Source organism: Ranitomeya variabilis, chromosome 6 (genome assembly GCF_051348905.1).
Source record: "Ranitomeya variabilis isolate aRanVar5 chromosome 6, aRanVar5.hap1, whole genome shotgun sequence".
NCBI classification, from domain to species: Eukaryota; Metazoa; Chordata; class Amphibia; order Anura; family Dendrobatidae; genus Ranitomeya; species Ranitomeya variabilis.
In genome coordinates this window covers 378,843,203-378,862,542 of record NC_135237.1, presented here as the reverse complement: position 1 = coordinate 378,862,542, position 19,340 = coordinate 378,843,203, and positions in this window count along the sequence as shown.

The window sequence follows — 19,340 nt, the reverse complement described above, 5'->3', positions numbered from 1 at the left end:
GCTGTGTTTCTGTTTCCATCTTTACTGAGCCAACCAATATGCCACTAGCATGATAAAGTATTTAAGTTTTGCCTGGAATGTTCCAAATGTCTAAAAAAATGAATTTTAGATATAACTAAATGCAAAGTAATTTTCTCTCTTTAACCACTTCTGTACGTTCTATTCAGAAGATCTTCACCGTCACGTCTATCCACCTCTGTAGCGTCCTGTAAAAGTGGTCTACAACCTCTGGCTCTCCATCAGTTACAAAAATAAAACTCCCAGCAAGCATATATCAATGCATTCTGGTAGTTGTAGTTTATCAGTAATTTTAGAGCCACAGGTTGGAGACCATAGAGCAGCACCCCAGAGTCCTGGTTGTTGCAGTACTGATGCTCCGCCGCTAAGGGGAGTGATGGTACGTCTGATGGCACTGAAGGAGTTCACCTGACCAGGTATCACAGGCACCAATACACTTCACAGTCTGGCCTCCAGGGGGAGCTAAGGGTGCTATGTATTAGGCCACTCCTCACAATCTGGTAAAACTGGGGGTTAGGCAGAAAGTTAGAGAGAAAGCTGACTAGGTTGGAACCAAGCAACATCCTGTGGCAGAGGGTGTTGCAGGGGAAGATTCAGGGGGGTCCCTGTCAGGGGTGGGATCCTGACAGAGGCCTAGCGAACAGAAAAGAACATTAAGGAACCGCGCCTGCACTACATCGCGGCGGTATCTCAAGAAAGGACAAGAAGCGAGGTTTATTGTGAAGCAGTGAGAAACGAGATCGCAGCAACAAAGAGATAATACCAATAGGAGTCGTGCTGTAAGATCGAGGCAACATCCTATTGAGGCGCGTAGCCGGTGGCCAGAACGCCGAGGAAGTATTAGGCTCCAAGCAATACTTCAAACAGAGGCAGGACAGTTGATTTTAGGTTGACTGTCTCACCAAAATCACCTAAGAAGACATAGGGGGCAACTGTGGGAGAGGGGCGACACTAGGGTCCCGGAAGAACTCCAGGCCTTCCCGTCATACGGGTGCGTCCTATCCATATCATCTGGGGGACGGAGAAGAACATCAGAACAGACATAAGTTGTGGGAAATAACATCAGAAACAGACACAACAGTTGTGAGGACTATCCCGTGGTGCTCAGCAAGGAAGTACTACAACACACAGGCGCTAGAAGGTAGGCACAGATTTCCACCTGCAAAGGGAACTCTGGAGGTGCCATCGGACCGGCCGGTCTCAGCCAGCCCTGTTAACCGTACTCTGGATTGAGGACCTTGAAGCCTTCAGTAAAGAGGTAAAGTGACTGCAACCCTGTGTCCTCATTATTCATCGCGACCTGCACCACGCACCACTTTACCTACATCTTTTATTGGACGCCCCTTAGCAGGGTCACGGACCGGGTCTAGCCACCGTGACAACCCCAGAACTGAGACAGAGAAGCCCGGTACCGAGTACCCCGCGGCCCTGCGTCTGGGGGCGCTTCAATTGTCATTGAGGAACCTATTCAGACAGGCATACAATCTGCCTTAGCAAAACTATTTAGTGGGTTCTGAAGAGCTGGTACTTGAGAGATAATCTGTTTTGTTGGAACTGAAGCACGGTAAATCTTGTTTTCTATTGGAAACATCGTATACACATCTCCCATTCTCCTGTCTCAATCATTTACCACAATAATTGTGAGATTAGATGGTCACGACTCTCTAAACCCTGCAACTTGTGTATTTGCGTTTCTATTCCATACTATTTTGTGATTGCACGTTTTATCGGGATTTTACTGATTTTTTTAACTATGCCAAAATGCAAAGGTGCTATATTAACTATCAGGACTGTACAGCATTTATCTTAAGAATTAAATGGTAGCCTATATTTCGCATAGGAGTATAGTTTTGGAAATATTTCCTTGATTTCATTAGTTGAATTGTGAAAGTTCAAAAAACATAGAACATACAATATACATTGATGTTGTAAGAAAAAAACATAATGGTAACATCTGCATAACAGTGAAAGAGAACCTGTCAAGTGAAAAAATGCTATTAACCTGCAGATAAGTGGTTAATCTGCAGTTTAATAGAGTTCCGAGCCTGTTACAGCCCCACTGACAGGAGGAAATTAATGTTATTCCTCCCAGCAGCGTTTGGCGTTCAATCATGGTGGTTCCTGTGAGGGTTCAGTCACCGCTCTGTGCATAGAGATTGGTGGCTGTAACGGTGACCCTGGACCTGGCTGACAGCAGGATCACCACTAGAGCTCAGCTTTAGTGCCTGCTGTCAGCCAGTGCTGGGGGTGTGGTTACAGCCACAAATCTCTATACACAGAGCGGTGACTGAATCCACACCGGCGCCAACCCCATGACTGAACACTGTCAGAGGGAATAAGGTTAATTTCCTCCTGGCAGTGAGGATCAATGTGCGAACGCCGGGCAGGTTTACAATGCTATTAACCTGCAGATTAACCCCATATTTGCAGGTTAAGGGCTCGCTCACATTACCATATAAATCCGATGAGTCCAATCAGATAGTGCTCAGACTCACGCTATTCAATGAGGCGGTGCAGATCTGCAGATTTTTCTCAGCTGTATTTAGCATAAGAAAAAAAAAATCACAGCATACTGTGCTTCCACTTTGAAATTTGAACAGTGTGATAAAATAAATTACACGCCATACAGACCATCAGTACGACATGCAATTTTTATGGATATATTACATTTCTGTAGCCCAGGAAACAGTAAATGGTCATGTGAAAGATGAATAGCTGCTGAGTAATAAAACAGAATGTACACGGACAGCACACTGATAACAAGGGAGAAACAATTGTCCCACTCTCCTGGACGATAATTGGAGCTATTTTTTATACGCTAGTGTGAGCGTGCCCTAATAGCGTTTTTCTCTAGTGACTGGTTCCCTTTAAGTACACTTGACAGCTGATACATGCTGCCCGTGAATTGTAGAGCATGTATCATGTAATGGCTGTATGAAATCAGCCAGATGTTTTGATGCTGTGGCATTTCAGAGAAAAGTATACTTTAAAGGCTGCCATGAATTGAGCAGTGCTCTACTCTAGTCCGACAGGCTGGTCTCTTGGTGGCTTCTCCACGCCCACTGCTGTTGTGAATTCCGCTCTTGGGCTCCCTCCGGTGGTTGTAAGTAGCACTTTTGTGAATTCTGCTCTTGGGCTCCCTCCTGTGGTTTTGAGTGGTATAGCTGCTTCTTGGATTTAGCTTTAGCAGCTGCTTCCACTGATCGTCTTTCTGGCTCGGCTATTTTAGTCTGGCCCTAGCCCTCAATCAATGCCAGTTGTCAATTGTTCCTGCTTGGAGCCACTGCTCTTTTGGATTTCCCTGACACTCTGTCCAGTTCAGCAAAGATAAGTCCTTGCTTGTCCTTTTGCAGTCCATTTGTTGTGGACTTTATTGTTCAGCACATTCTATGTTTTGCTCATTTGTCCAGCTTATCAGTATGGATCTATTTAGCTAAGCTGGAAGCTCTGGGCTGCAGATTTTGCCCTCCACACCTTTAGTCAGGTGTGGAGATTTTTGCATATCTCTGCGGTGGACTTTTTCTAGTTTTTATTACTGACCGCACAGTGTTCTTTCCTTACTATGTATATAGCTAGAAGTGGCCTCCTTTGCTAAATCTTGTTTCATACTACGTATGTCATTTCCTTCTCCTCTCACAATCAATATTTGTGGGGGGCTATCCTATACTTTGGGGATTTTCTCTGAGGCAAGATAGCTTTCCTGTTTCTACCTTTAGGGGTAGCTAGTTCTCCGGCTGTGACGAGGTGTCCAGGGAGTGACAGGAACATCCCACGGCTACTTCTAGTGTTGTGTTAAGATCAGGAACTGAGGTCTGTATAGTTACCACCTGCTCAGAGCTAATTGTATGTCGCTCCTAAATTACCAGTCCATAAAAGTACAGTCACCAGGGACCCGCCTGTCCATCTAGTCTACAGCACGGTTTGGTCCACAGTGGCTACTAAAGTATGATTTCCTCTGAAACGCCGCACTGTGGTACATACCTGGCTGAGTTCATTGCCTGATACGTGCGCCCGTGGATTGGGCAGCATGTATCAGCTGTCAGGAGTCATTTGACTCTTTGTAAAAGAGTCCTGTGTAACTTTGCAAGGCCTACTTACATAAAAAGATATGCCACTTGTTAAGCACAATGTCTCACTGACAGGAAGTTTTGAGATGTCCATCATTATTCTATTTGTATAGCGTCAACTTTTGTTAAATATGGAAGGAAACACAACATGAAAGTGAGAGTATACGTACCATATAGTATTAGCCTGATTTATATTTTTCATCACTTGGAAGTTTTTGTCCCTTGCTTGTTAGGGGTCAAAATATTCTGCAGTGCTGCCCACAGATAGTTAACATTCCCACCAGCCCCTGACACCAGTGGGTCTCATGATATAATTCTCCTGTGTCTGACATGAACTAGGGACAATTAGGGAGCCAATTAACCTAATAAGTATATAGGTCAGAAAGAGGGAGCAATTTCTGTTTTGCTTGAACTGTAACCCTGAAATAGGATATACATAACTGTTTAGTTAGCATTTCATTGAACCATTTGCTTGAAAGGAGATCAAATGCAGACCAGACATGGCAGATGGATAAAGATGGATCAGTCATGTACAGCTTGACCATTGTTTAATTCCCTGTTCAATCAGGCAGATATGCACAGAATGATCAGAAATAGGTTGTCCTGAGCAGCACAGGTAATGTCTACACAGGACAATGCACTGCCGACAATGATGATCTTTTACCCAACCAAAAGATCATTTCACCAGCCAAACAAGTGTTTTGCTTATTCATTGGGTGATCTGCAGCCTGTTTACAATGCGCGATTATTAGGATATGTAAATGCTATGCAGACCATTCATGTTTTTGTTATTTTCATGAAACTTTTTTAATTTTGTTAATTGTCAGAGCGAGCGGCGCACACTCTGCCCCTATTCCCCATAGTTTCCAACGCGAACAGGCAGTCACATGATCACAAACTTGCACTCATGCATCGGTTAGACTCCTGTGCTGCTGTCAATAGAAGAGAATGGAGAGAAAGAGTGCAATTGCATATAAATGGAGCGCCCCCACACCGCCGCAGGGCCGAGGGGTACCCGGAGCCGGGCCTCTGAGTCTCAGTTCTGGGGTTGTCACGGTGGCTAGACCCGGTCCGTGGCCCTGTCTGTCAGTGGGGGACGTCCGGTGCAATAAGTGGTGTTGTAACGGTGCAGTTGTGGGGTGCAGGTCGCGGTAAATAACGAGGACACCAGGTTGCAGTCTCTTTACCTCTTTACTGGAGATCTCTGAGTCCTCAGTCCAGAGTACGGCTCACCAGGCTGCGCAAGTCCGGCCGGTCCAATGACACCTCCAGAGTTCACTTCACAGGTGGAAATCGGTGCCTTCCTTCTTAGCGCTATGTGTTGTAGTCCTCCCCTGCTGTGCTTACGGAAAGTACCCCACAACTGTTGTGTCTGTTTCTTAAGTTCCCTCACAACTCGATTAAATGATGTTCTTCTAATCGTCCGTCCCTCCCTGATGTTACGGTTAGAACGGCACCCGTTTGTCGGGTAGGCCTGGAGTTCTTCCGGGACCCTAGAGACGCCCCTCTCCCGCAATTGCCTCCCAAGACTTCATAGGTGATATGTGTTAGACAGCCCGCCTTAAACTGACTGTCCTGCCGCTGTTTAGAGTATTGCTTGAAGCTGAATGTTATAATACTCCCTCGGCGTTCCGGCCACCGGTAGTGCGCCTCAGTAGGGTGTTGCTCCGGTCTTACAGCACGACCCCTACTGGAATTCTCCTATTGCTTGATCTCGTTTCTCACTCAGCACAATCTATCTCGCTTCTAGTCCTTTCTTAGGGCACCGCCGCTGTTCTGAGCAGGCACGGTCCCGACACGTTCTTTCCAATGCCAAGCCTCTGCCAGGATCCCACCCCTGGCAGAGACCCTACTGTCTCTTCCTCCACAACACCCTCTGCCACAAGGTGTTGCTTCGTTCAATCCAGTCAGCCTTCTTTTCTAACTTCCTGCCTGACCCCCAGTTTACCCACTATGGTGGGGAGTGGCCTAATGAATAGAACCCTTAGCTCCCCCCGGAGGCCCTGCTGTGAAACATATTGGTGTCTGTGATACCTGATCAGATGAACTCCTTCAGTGCCATCGGACGCACCATGGCTCCCCATAGTGGCGGAGCCACAGTACTGCAACGACCAGGACTCTGGGGCGCTGCATAAACACATCAAATGCATGTGGTCACATGACCGCCCTCTTACACAGAGAATAATAGGAAAATGTGACCTCAAGGCAATATAGATATATGGTCATAATATGTAGATAATAATAAATAAATTATCTAAACTCTGGTCTCTAGGCAAAAGTATGAACATTAATAATGTTATGAACCAATCTAGTGCTTTTACAAGCTTAAAACCATAGTATATTATTATTATGATTCTTTTAGGAAAAATTACCTACTTAAAATGAACCTGTCTCATCCTTGACTGTCCCAAACCACTACTATAACAGGGTGAAAGCAGATTTGTATACTAACATAAGGTGCTTCATGTTGGACAATAGAGATCCTGTCTTTAGAAAATGAAATTTTAATCTACAGCTCCACATATATAGATGAGGCAAAACGAACTGCCACATCATTTTAGGAGAAAGTGAATTTCAGGCCCCTGTCTGTAAACCAAGGCCACTGCACATAGCTGAATACTAAATGTAAGGGTAGGGTCACACGACAGATAAAAAAAAATGGGTCATCCAGAAAAGTGGGAAAAATCTTTTTGTCACTTGTCATCCGTATACAATCTGTTTGTTTGTTTGTTTGTTTGTTTTTATAACAGCTGCTTTTAACCCCTTAGTGACAGAGCCAATTTGGTACTTAATGACCGAGCCAATTTTTACAATTTTGACCACTGTCACTTTAAGAGGTTATAACTCTGGAACGCTTTATCGGATCCTGCTGATTCTGAGATTGTTTTTTCGTGACATATTGTACTTCAAGATAGTGGTAACACTTCTTCGATATTACTTGAGATTATTTATGAAAAAAATGGAAATATGGCGAAAATGTTTAAAATTTTGCAATTTTCAAACTTTGTATTTTTATGCCCTTAAATCAGAGAGATATGTCACAAAAAATAGTTAATAAATAACATTTCCCACATGTCTACTTTACATCAGCACAATTTTGGAAACAATTTTTTTTTTTGTTAGGGAGTTATAAGGGTTCAAAGTTGACCAGCAATTTCTCATTTTTACAACACCATGTTTTTTTTAGGGACCACATCACCTTTGAAGTCATTTTGAGGGGTCAATATGATAGAAAATAACCAAGTGTGACACCATTCTAAAAACTGCACCCCTCAAGCTGCTCAAAACCACATTCAAGAAGTTTATTAACCCTTTACGTACTTCACAGGAACTGAAACACTGTGGAAGAAAAAAATGAACATTTAACTTTTTTTTGCAAACATTTTACTTCAGAACCATTTTTTTAAATTTTCACAAGTGTAAAAACAGAAATTTAACCACAAGTTTTGTTGTGCAATTTTTCCTGAGTACGCCGATACCCCATATGTGGAGGTAAACCACTGTTTGGGCGCACCGCAGAGCTTGGAAGTGAAGGAGCACCGTTTGACTGTTTCAATGCAGAATTGGCTGGAATTGAGATCGGACGCCATGTCGCGTTTGGAGAACCCCTAATGTGCCTAAACAGTGGAAACCCCCCACAAGTGACACCATTTTGGAAACTAGACCCCTTAAGGAACTTATCTAGATGTGTGGTGAGCACTTTGAACCCCCAAGTGCTTCACAGAAGTTTATAACGTAGAGCCGTGAAAATAAAAAATCGCATTTGTTTTCACAAAAATGATTTTTTCCCCACAAATTCTTATTTTCACAAGGGTATCAGGAGAAATTAGACCACAAAGGTTGTTGTGCAATTTCTCCTGAGTACGTCGATACCCCATATGTGGAGGTAAACCACTGTTTGGGCGCACCGCAGAGCTTGGAAGAGAAGGAGTGTCGTTTTACTTTTTCAATGTAGAATTGGCTGGAATTGAGATCGGACGCCATGTCACGTTTGGAGAGCCGCTGATGTGCCTAAACAGTGGAGACCCCCCACAAATGACACCATTTTGGAAACTAGACCCCTTAAGGAACTTATCTAGATGTGTGGTGAGCACTTTAAACCCCAAGGTGCTTCACAGAAGTTTATAACGTAGAGCCGTGAAAATAAAAAAATCGCATTTTGTCTACAAAAATGATCTTTTTGCCTCCAAATTTTTATTTTACCAAGGGTAACAGGAGAAAATGGACCCCAGAATTTGTTGTACAATTTGTCTTGAGTACGCAGACACCCCATATGTGGGGGTAAACCACTGTTTGGGCGCATGGCTGAGCTCGGAAGCAAAGGAGCGCCATTTGACTTTTCAATGCAAAATTGACTGGAATTGAGATCGGACGCCATGTCGCGTTTGGAGAGCCCCTGATGTGCCTAAACAGTAGAAACCCCCCAAAAGTGACCCCATTTTGGAAACTAGACCCCCCATGGAACTTATCTAGATGTGTAGTGAGAACTTTGAATGCCCAAGTGCATCACAGAAGTTTATAATGCAGAGTCGTGAAAATAAAAAATCCTTTTTTTCCCACAAAACTTATTTTTTGGCCCCCAAGTTTTTATTTTCACAAGGGTAACAAGAGAAATTGGACCCCAAAAGTTGTTGTCCAATTTGTCCTGAGTATGCTGGTACCCCATATGTGGGGGTAAACCACTGTTTGGGCGCATGGCAGAGCTCGGAAGGGAAGGAGCGCCATTTTGGAATGCAGACTTTGATAGAATTGTCTGCGGGCGTTATGTTGCGTTTGCAGACCCCTAATGTACCTAAACAGTAGAAACCCCCAACAAGTGACCCCATTTTGGAAAATCGACCCCCCAAGGAACTTATCTAGATATGTGGTGAGAACTTTGAATGCCCAAGTGCTTCAAAGAAGTTTATAATGCAGAGTAGTGAAAATAAAAAAAAAAAAAATTTCCCACAAAAAAGATTTTTTTAGCCCCCAAATTTTTATTTTCACAAGGGTAACAAGAGAAATTGGACCGCAAAAGTTGTTGTCCAATTTGTCCTGAGTATGCTGGTACCCAATATGTGGGGGTAAACCACTGTTTGGGCGCACGGCAGAGCTCGGAAGGGAAGGAGCGCCATTTTGAAATGCAGGCTTTGATAGAATGGTCTGCGGGCGTTATGTTGCGTTTGCAGAGCCACTGATGTACCTAAACAGTAGAAACCCCCCACAAGTGACCCCATTTTGAAAACTAGAACCCCCAAGGAACTTATCTAGATACAGTGGGGCAAAAAAGTATTTAGTCATTCAGCAATAGTGCAAGTTCCACCACTTAAAAAGATGAGAGGCGTCTGTAATTTACATCAATATTGACTTTTAACAGCGTCTTACAATTTTGAAACCTGTAATTTTCTCTTTACCGCTATTTTTAAATCTTGTAACTATATATTAATAAAATTGATTTTAGTGGATTTATGGTCATTTTCTTTTGTTGTTTTCTTTGTAATTTACATCATAGGTAGACCTCAACTATGGGAGACAAACTGAGAAAATAAAATCCAGAAAATCACATTGTCTGTTTTTTTAACATTTTATTTGCATATTATGGTGGAAAATAAGTATTTGGTCAGAAACAAACAATCAAGATTTCTGGCTCTCACAGACCTGTAACTTCTTCTTTAAGAGTCTCCTCTTTCCTCCACTCATTACCTGTAGTAATGGCACCTGTTTAAACTTGTTATCAGTATAAAAAGACACCTGTGCACACCCTCAAACAGTCTGACTCCAAACTCCACTATGGTGAAGACCAAAGAGCTGTGAAAGGACACCAGAAACAAAATTGTAGCCCTGCACCAGGCTGGGAAGACTGAATCTGCAATAGCCAACCAGCTTGGAGTGAAGAAATCAACAGTGGGAGCAATAATTAGAAAATGGAAGACATTCAAGACCACTGATAATCTCCCTCGATCTGGGGCTCCACGCAAAATCCCACCCCGTGGGGTCAGAATGATCACAAGAACGGTGAGCAAAAATCCCAGAACCACGCGGGGGGACCTAGTGAATGAACTGCAGAGAGCTGGGACCAATGTAACAAGGCCTACCATAAGTAACACACTACGCCACCATGGACTCAGATCCTGCAGTGCCAGACGTGTCCCACTGCTTAAGCCAGTACATGTCCGGGCCCGTCTGAAGTTTGCTAGAGAGCATTTGGATGATCCAGAGGAGTTTTGGGAGAATGTCCTATGGTCTGATGAAACCAAACTGGAACTGTTTGGTAGAAACACAACTTGTCGTGTTTGGAGGAAAAAGAATACTGAGTTGCATCCATCAAACACCATACCTACTGTAAAGCATGGTGGTGGAAACATCATGCTTTGGGGCTGTTTCTCTGCAAAGGGGCCAGGACGACTGATCCGGGTACATGAAAGAATGAATGGGGCCATGTATCGTGAGATTTTGAGTGCAAACCTCCTTCCATCAGCAAGGGCATTGAAGATGAAACGTGGCTGGGTCTTTCAACATGACAATGATCCAAAGCACACCGCCAGGGCAACGAAGGAGTGGCTTCGTAAGAAGCATTTCAAGGTCCTGGAGTGGCCTAGCCAGTCTCCAGATCTCAACCCTATAGAAAACCTTTGGAGGGAGTTGAAAGTCCGTGTTGCCAAGCGAAAAGCCAAAAACATCACTGCTCTAGAGGAGATCTGCATGGAGGAATGGGCCAACATACCAACAACAGTGTGTGGCAACCTTGTGAAGACTTACAGAAAACGTTTGACCTCTGTCATTGCCAACAAAGGATATATTACAAAGTATTGAGATGAAATTTTGTTTCTGACCAAATACTTATTTTCCACAATAATATGCAAATAAAATGTTAAAAAAACAGACAATGTGATTTTCTGGATTTTTTTGTCTCAGTTTGTCTCCCATAGTTGAGGTCTACCTATGATGTAAATTACAGACGCCTCTCATCTTTTTAAGTGGTGGAACTTGCACTATTGCTGACTGACTAAATACTTTTTTGCCCCACTGTATGTGGTGAGAACTTTGAATGCCCAAGTGCTTCACAGAAGTTTATAATGCAGAGTAGTGAAAATAGAAAATATTTTTTTTCCACAAAAAAGATTTTTTAGCCCCCAAGTTTTTATTTTCACAAGGGTAACAAGAGAAATTGGATGCCAATATTTGTTCTCCAATTTGTCCTGAGTATGCTGGTACCCCATATGTGGGGGTAAACCACTGTTTTGGCACACGGCAGAGCTCGGAAGAGAAGGAGCGCCATTTTGGAATTCAGACTTTGATAGAATTGTCTGTGGGTGTTATGTTGCGTTTGCAGAGCCCCTGATGTACCTAAACAGTAGAAACCCCCCACAAGTGACCAAATTTTGGAAACTAGACCCCCTAAGAAACTTACCTAGATATGTGGTGAGAACTTTGAATGCTCAAGTGCTTCACAGAAGTTTATAATGCAGAGTAGTGAAAAAAAAAATATTTTTTTTCCACAAAAAAGATTTTTAGCCCCCAAGTTTTTATTTTCACAAGGGTAACAGGAGAAATTGGACCCCAAAAGTTGTTGTCCAATTTATCCCCAGTACGCTGATGCCCGATATGTGGGGGTAAACCACTGTTTGGGCGCACGGCAGAGCTCAGATGGGAGGGAGCACCATTTGACTTTTTTAGCGCAAAATTGGCTGTCGTGTTTGGAGCCACCCTGATGTACCTAAACAGTGGAAACCCCCAAATTATAACTCCAACCCTAACTCCAACACACCTCTAACCCTAATCTCAACCTGATCCATAATCCTAATCACAACCCTAACGATAATCACAACCCTAACCCCAAAACAGCCCTAATCTCAACCCTAACCATAACCCTAATCAAAACCCTAAATCCAACACACCCCTAACCCTAATCCCAAACGTAACACTAATACCAACCCTAATCCCAAACGTAACCCTAATCCCAACCCTACTCCAAACCCTAACCCTAATCCCAACTCTAACCCTAACTTTAGCCCCAACCCTAACCCTAACTTTAGCCCCAACCCTAACCATAACTTTAGCCCCGTCGTCACAAAAAAAGTTCAATGTAACCTTTTTTTTGTACGTCGCGTCCGCCATTTCCGCACATGCGTGGCCGTAACTCTGCCCCCTCCTCCCCAGGACATAGACTGGGCAGCGGATGCGTTGAAAAACTGCATCCGCTGCCCACGTTGTGCACAATTTTCACAACGTACGTCGGGCCGACGCATTGCGACCGCCTCGTACCGACGCAAGTGTGAAAGAAGCCTAAGGCTACTTTCACACTAGCGTCGTACTCGGCCCATCGCAGTGTGTCGGGCCGATGTACCGACGCTAGCGCTGTAAGCGTCACACAACGGGTGCAGCGGATGCTGTTTTTTCAACGCATCCGCTGCCCCATTGTGAGGTGCGGGGAGGCGGGGCGGAGTTCCGGCCTCGCATGCGCGGTCGGAAATGGCGGACACGTCGCACAAAAAAGTTACATGTAGCTTTTTTGTGCCGACGGTCCGCCAATGCACGACGCATCCGTCGCATGACGGATGCGACGTGTGGCAATCCGTCGCAATGCGTCGCTAATGCAAGCCAATGGAGAAAAAACGCATCCTGCAAGCACTTTTGCAGGATGCGTTTTTTCTCCAACGACGCATTGCGGCGGAAGCCAAAAAACACTAGTGTGAAAGTAGCCTAACCCTAACCCTAGCCCTAACCCTAAATTTAGCCCCAACCCTAACCCTAACCCTAAATTTTGCCCCAACCCTAACCCTAACCCTAAATTTAGCCCCAACCCTAACCCTAAATTTAGCCCCAACCCTAACCCTAACCCTAACCCTAAATTTAGCCCCAACCCTAACCCTAACCCTAACCCTAAATTTAGCCCCAACCCTAACCCTAACCCTAAATTTAGCCCCAACCCTAACCCTAACCCTAATTTTAGCCCCAACTCGTCTCTCCTGTCGGCTGGCAGATGGCAGCAGATGGCGGGCGCACTGCGCATGCGCCCGCCATGATGAAAAAGCCGGCCGGCAGGAGAAGACAGAAGAGGACCCAGGGACACCGGGTGAGTATGTTAGGGTCCCCGAATCCCCCTATTTCTCTGTCCTCTGATGTGATCACATCAGAGGACAGAGAATTACAGATCGCTTTTTTTTTTTTTTTGCGGTCGCCGGTAAACTGTTAATTACCGGCGATCGCAAAACGGGTCGGTGCAAACCGACCCCGATAATGTTCTTTGGGGTCTCGGCTACCCCCGGCAGCCGAGACCCCAAAGATCTTCCGGGTGCCGGGCGGCGGGCGTACTGCGCATGCGCCCGCCATCTTTTCCCCGGAAAAAAGATGGCGGCGCCCATCGGGAGCCACGAGGAGCACCGGGGGAGGTAGGTGAGTATTGGGGGGCTATCGGGGGCCATCGGGGACCCTATTTCTCTGTCCTCCGATGTGCGATCACATCGGAGGACAGAGAAATTAAATGGCAAATCGCGTTTTTTTTTGTTGCGACCACCGGTAAACGGTTAATTACCGGCGATCGCAACTCGGGGGTCGGTAAAAACTCCCCGAATCATGTTCTCTGGGGTCTCGGCTACCCTCGGCAACCGAGACCCCAGAGAAAATCCGACTCTGGGGGGCGCTATTCACTTTTTCCACAGCGCCGTTAATTAACGGCGCTGTGGTTTAAGTACCTTTAGCGGCCGCCGTTAAAAGGCGTATCGGCGGTCGTTAAGGGGTTAATAATATACAAGACCATTTAAAGTTTCCCATGTTACAGAATTGCAATGTATCTGGAAAAATTTAATGCTATATTTAGGCTCCGTATGGCATCTGAATTTTTTTCTCACACTAAGACTTGAATGGGTGATCCTCATCCAATTTCTTCCCCATTGAATAACATTGGTCCCAGTGAAATCTCTTTCTTTAGCACTCCTAACAGTCATGAATGTGCACAGCTCTCGCCTTTTAAATCTATAGGACATAAAAAAAGGTGAGCAACTGTTTCGATGAGTTGGAATGATGCTCAAAATCAAAGTGGAAAATGAAGTTACAGGATGATCCAACTTCAATGGAATGCCTCAAGACAAGGAAATGATGCTCAGTAGTGTGTGTGGCCTCCACGTGCCTGTATGACCTCTCTACAACACCTGGGCATGCTCCTGATGAGGCAGCGGATGGTCTCCTGAGGGATCTCCTCCCAGACCTGGACTAAAGCATCCACCAACTCCTGGACAGTCTGTGGTGCAACGTGACGTTGGTGGATAGTGCGATACATGATGTCCCAGATGTGTTCAATCGGATTCAGGTCTGGGGAATGGGTGGGCCAGTCCATAGCTTCAATGCCTTCATTTTACAGGAACTGCTGACACACTCCAGCCACATGAGGTCTGGCATTGTCCTGCATTAGGAGGAACCCAGGGCCAACCGCACCAGCATATGGTCTCACTAGGTGTCTGAAGATCTCATCTTGGTACCTAATAGCAGTCAGGCTACCTCTGGCAAGCACATGGAGGGCTGTGCGGCCCTTCAAAGAAATACCACCCCACACCATTACTGACCCACTGCCAAACCAGTCATGCTGAAATGTTGCAGGCAGCAGATCACTCTCCATGGTGTCTCCAGACTCTGTCACGTCTGTCACATGTGCTCAGTGTGAACCTGCTTTCATCTGTGAAGAGCACAGGGCGCCAGTGGTGAATTTGCCAATCCTGGTATTCTGTGGCAAATGCAAATGCCAAGAGTCCTGCATGGTGTTGGGCTGTGAGCACAACCCCCATCCGTGGATGTTGGGAACTCAGACCATCCTCATGGAGTCGGTTTCTAACCATTTGTGCAGACACATGCACATTTGTGGCCTACAGGAGGTCATTTTGCAGGGCTCTGGCAGTGCTCCTCCTGTTCCTCCTTGCATAAAGGTTGAGGTAGCGGTCATGCTGCCCTCCTACGGCCCCCTTCATGTCTCCTGGTGTACTGGCCTGTCTCCTGGTAGCGCCTCCAGCCTTTGGACACTAAGCTGACAGACACAGCAAACTTTCTTGCCACAGCTCGCATTGATGTGCCATCCTGGATGAGCTGCACTACCTGAGCCACTTTTGTAGAGTCCGTCTCATGCTACCACAAGTGTGAAAGCACAACCAACATTCAAAAGTGACCAAAAAATCAGCAAGAAAGCATTGGTACTGAGATGTGGTCTGTGGTCCCCACCTGCAGAACCACTCCTTTATTGAGTGTGTCTTGATAATTGCCAATAATTTCCATCTGTTGTCTATTCCATTTGCACAACAGCATGTTAAATTGATTGTCAAACAGTGTTGCTTCCGTAGTGGACAGTTTGGTTTCACATGTGTGTATATTATACGTATATATTCACACAGTTGTGTGGAAAAGTGTTTGCCCCTTCCTGATTTCCTATTCTTTCGCATGTTTGTCACACTTAAATGTTTCCGATCACCAAGCAAATAAAAAAATTAGACAAAGATAATACAGTTAAACACAAAATTAAATTTTTAAATAAAAAATTTGGGTCCTCCCCTCATTAAAACTTAAATTAACAGTGGTTTATCACATCTTTGGGAAGCTGAGTTAAAACTCCTTAGCTACACCCAGACCTAATTAATGCCACTCCTGTTCTCAATCAAGAGATCACTTAAATAGGAGACAAAGTGAAGTAGACCAAAAGATCCTCAAAAGCTAGACATCCTGCAGCAATCCAAAGAAATTCTGGAACAACTGAGGAAAAAGGAATTGAGATCTATCAGTCTGTAAAGATCATAAAGCCATTTCTAAATCTTTGGGGCTCCAGCTAACCTCAGTGAGAGCAATTATCCCCAAATAATGAAAACATGGAACTGTGGTGAACCTTTCCAGGAGTGGGGTAATTTTGGTTAAAGTTACCCCAAAAGTGCATCAACAACTCATCCAAAGAGTTCACAAAAGACCCCTCAACAACATCCAAAAAACTGCAGATTTCACTTGCCTCAGTTAAGGTCAGTGTTCATGACTCCATCATAAGAAAGAGACCGGGCAAAAATGGCCTTCATGGCAGAGTTCCAAGATGAAAACCACTGCTGAGCAATACGAACATAAAGGCTCACCTTAGTTTTGCCAGAAAACATTTTAGTGATCCCCAAGACGTTTGGGAGAATTCTCTTGTTGACTGACGGGACAAATGTTGAACTTTTTGGAAGGTGTATATCCGATTATATCAGGCATAGAAGTAACAGCATTTCAGAAAAGGAAAAACAGTAAAATATGGTGGTGGTAGTGTGATGGTCTGGGGCTGTTTTGCTGCTTCAGGACCTGGAAGACTTGCTGTGGTAAATGGAACCGTAAATTCTACTGTCTACCAAGAAATCCTGAAGGAGAATGTCTGGCCATCTGTTCGTGACCTGAAGCTGAATCGCACTTGGGTTATGCAGCAGGACAATGATCCAAAACACACAATCAAGTCCACCTCTAAATGGTTTAAGAAAAACAAAATTAAGACTTTTAAGTGGCCTAGTCAAAGTCCTGACCTTAATAGGACTGAGATTCTGTGGCATGACCACAAAAAGGCTGTTCATGCTGGGAAACCCTCCAATGTGGCTGAATTAAAACAATTGTGCAAAGAAGAGTGGGCCAACATTCCTCCAGAGAGTTGTAAAAGACTATTGCGAGATATTGCAAATGTTTGATTGCAGTTGTTGTTGCTAAGAGTGGCCCAATCAATTATTAGGTTTAGGGGGCAATCATTTCTTTCACACAGGGCACTGTAGGTTTGGTTTCTTTTTCCCTTAATAATAAAGACCTTAATTTAAAAACTACATTTTGTGTTTACTTGTGTTATCTTTGTCTAATATTTAAATTTATTTTGTGATCTGAAACATTTAAGTGTGACAAACATGCAAAAGAACAGGAAATCAGGAAGGGGCAAACATTTTTTCACATAACAGTGTATATATTGCAGTGGTTTCAGATTTCTGGAAGCTGCTTGGATACTTATTGGCACAAGGTTTTTATATCAAAACTGCATAAAGTCCATCATAAAATGTACAGCTTCAAAACAAAAACATCTTTTTTTCCAGCAAAAGTCAATAACAAACAGTCCTTCCTTCAGGCACAATGAAACAAAGTAAATTTAGCAGCCTAACCAATCTAGGGATTTCATGCAGTAGGAGCCCAAATAATATTAAACACTTTCACCAAACAAACACAACTCAACTCTGCTGAGATAACTCAGCTGCCTTTCATTAGGCCTGTAAACCCTGGCTGGATTATGGGAATTACCTTTTTCACCCAGACTCTTGTTTGATCCTAAATCCAGCACCCAAAATCATGTCAAATTAACCCTCTCAGTAACTTAGTGCCACATGTACAGATTTTACATTACCCGAGACCAACTGTAACACATCTGCCATCCAGGATCTTTACTTCTGCTTTCTTACAATATGTTATATATAAATATATATTTGTGGGATTCACTTGCTTTCAAGCCGCAGGTAGGGTAACGTTTACACAGGCAAGCAGTTTCTTATCCAAACAGGAAGGTTTATTAGCTCCATAAACTTCCAACAGAAATTAAAAACAAAGAGTCCATGTAGCAGTATCAGAAACAGAGTGGTTCAGCAGCTCAATTTTAAAAGTCCAATAATCAACCTCTTCCAGAATTGAAGCAACATACACAGGTCCTCCACCTTGCATCCACAAACCCTAATACCAGAGGTGTTTGCATCTCCACTTCTAGAAAAAAAATGAACTCAGCTGTCCTTTTAAACCTGCTGCACCTCCTGGATTGGAGGATGGAAATTACTAGTTCCGCCTATCTCAACTATTCATTCAAAAAAAAAACTTGGGCCCATATATTGGTCCTATTAACCCTCTAACCACCTCCTATTAAGGATTCTGTCAGCTGCTTGTCTACATACCCTCCCCCTCTCCCCAAAGCCAGGGGATGGGCATCTTCACCCATGAACCCCATCCTTCCAAGACTTGACCAACCAGATATGACATACCTCGTGGGGCTTCCTTTTCATTGGTTGTTAAACTTTATAACCCATATGAAGAGAGAAAAGGTAGACCTGACAAAATGGGAGTCACCACCATATAAATATAAAATATAAGATAACAACCTTTATTTAACACTTATGCAAAAGACAGAACATTTAAAAACATTTAAAAAGGGATCACACATATCCCTAAACCAAATAGCCTATAATAAGGCCTAAGCACCGCACCCCCTAATGAAGGGTTAAATACACATGCCCAATATAGTGAACAAAGAAAGACCCTGTACACTAGCTCAATTGCTACAGATCAACAGTCCCCCGGTCCAAGTAGTGGCTAGCGGTGCCTGTCTAATAACAAATGTACCAGCACCCCATGATGGCATAAAACCTGAAAAACAATAATAATTAGCACAATCCTTAGATGTTTAACATGTGTAGAAATGCTGTGACCATACATGGATAAAATACCCACCAAAGCGGAAGAGACCGGTGACCCAGAGTGTAGGAGCAAGAAATGACCCGTGAATGCCAGTCATAAGCACAATAGCATACAAGGGCATGTGTACCCTAGCACAGGTGAGTGCGGGCAGCAGACACCCAACGCGTGTCGCCACTCAGCGGTGGCTTCGTCAGGGGTTCGAATAATATTGCACGCCCCACTTTTCAGTTTTTGAATTTCCACAAAAATTTAAAGTAACCAATACATTTCATTCAACTTCACAATTGTGTTCCACTAGTTGTTGATTCTTCACCAAAAATATACATTTGGTATCTTTATGTTTGAAGCATGATATGTGGGAAAAGGTTGAAAAGTTCCAGGGAGCCGAACACTTTCGCAAGGCACTGTATATTATATATATATATATATATATATATATATATATATACATACTGTATATATATATATATATATATATATATATATATATATATAGTATATACACACACACATACTGTATATATACAGGGTAGGCCATTTATATGGATACATCTAAATAAAATGGGAATGGTTGGTGATATCAACTTCCTATTTATGGCACATTAGTATATGGGAGGGGGGAAATTTTTCAAGATGGGTGGTGACCATGGCGGCCATTTTGAAGATGGCCATTTTGGTTCCAACTTTATTTTTTCCAATGGAAAGAGGGTGATGTAACACATAAAACTTATTGAGAATTTCACAAAGAAAACAATGGTGTGCTTGGTTTTAACGTACCTTTATTCTTTCATGAGTTATTTACAAGTTTATGACTACTTATATTGAGCTAGTTGAGAATCTGGAGCATTA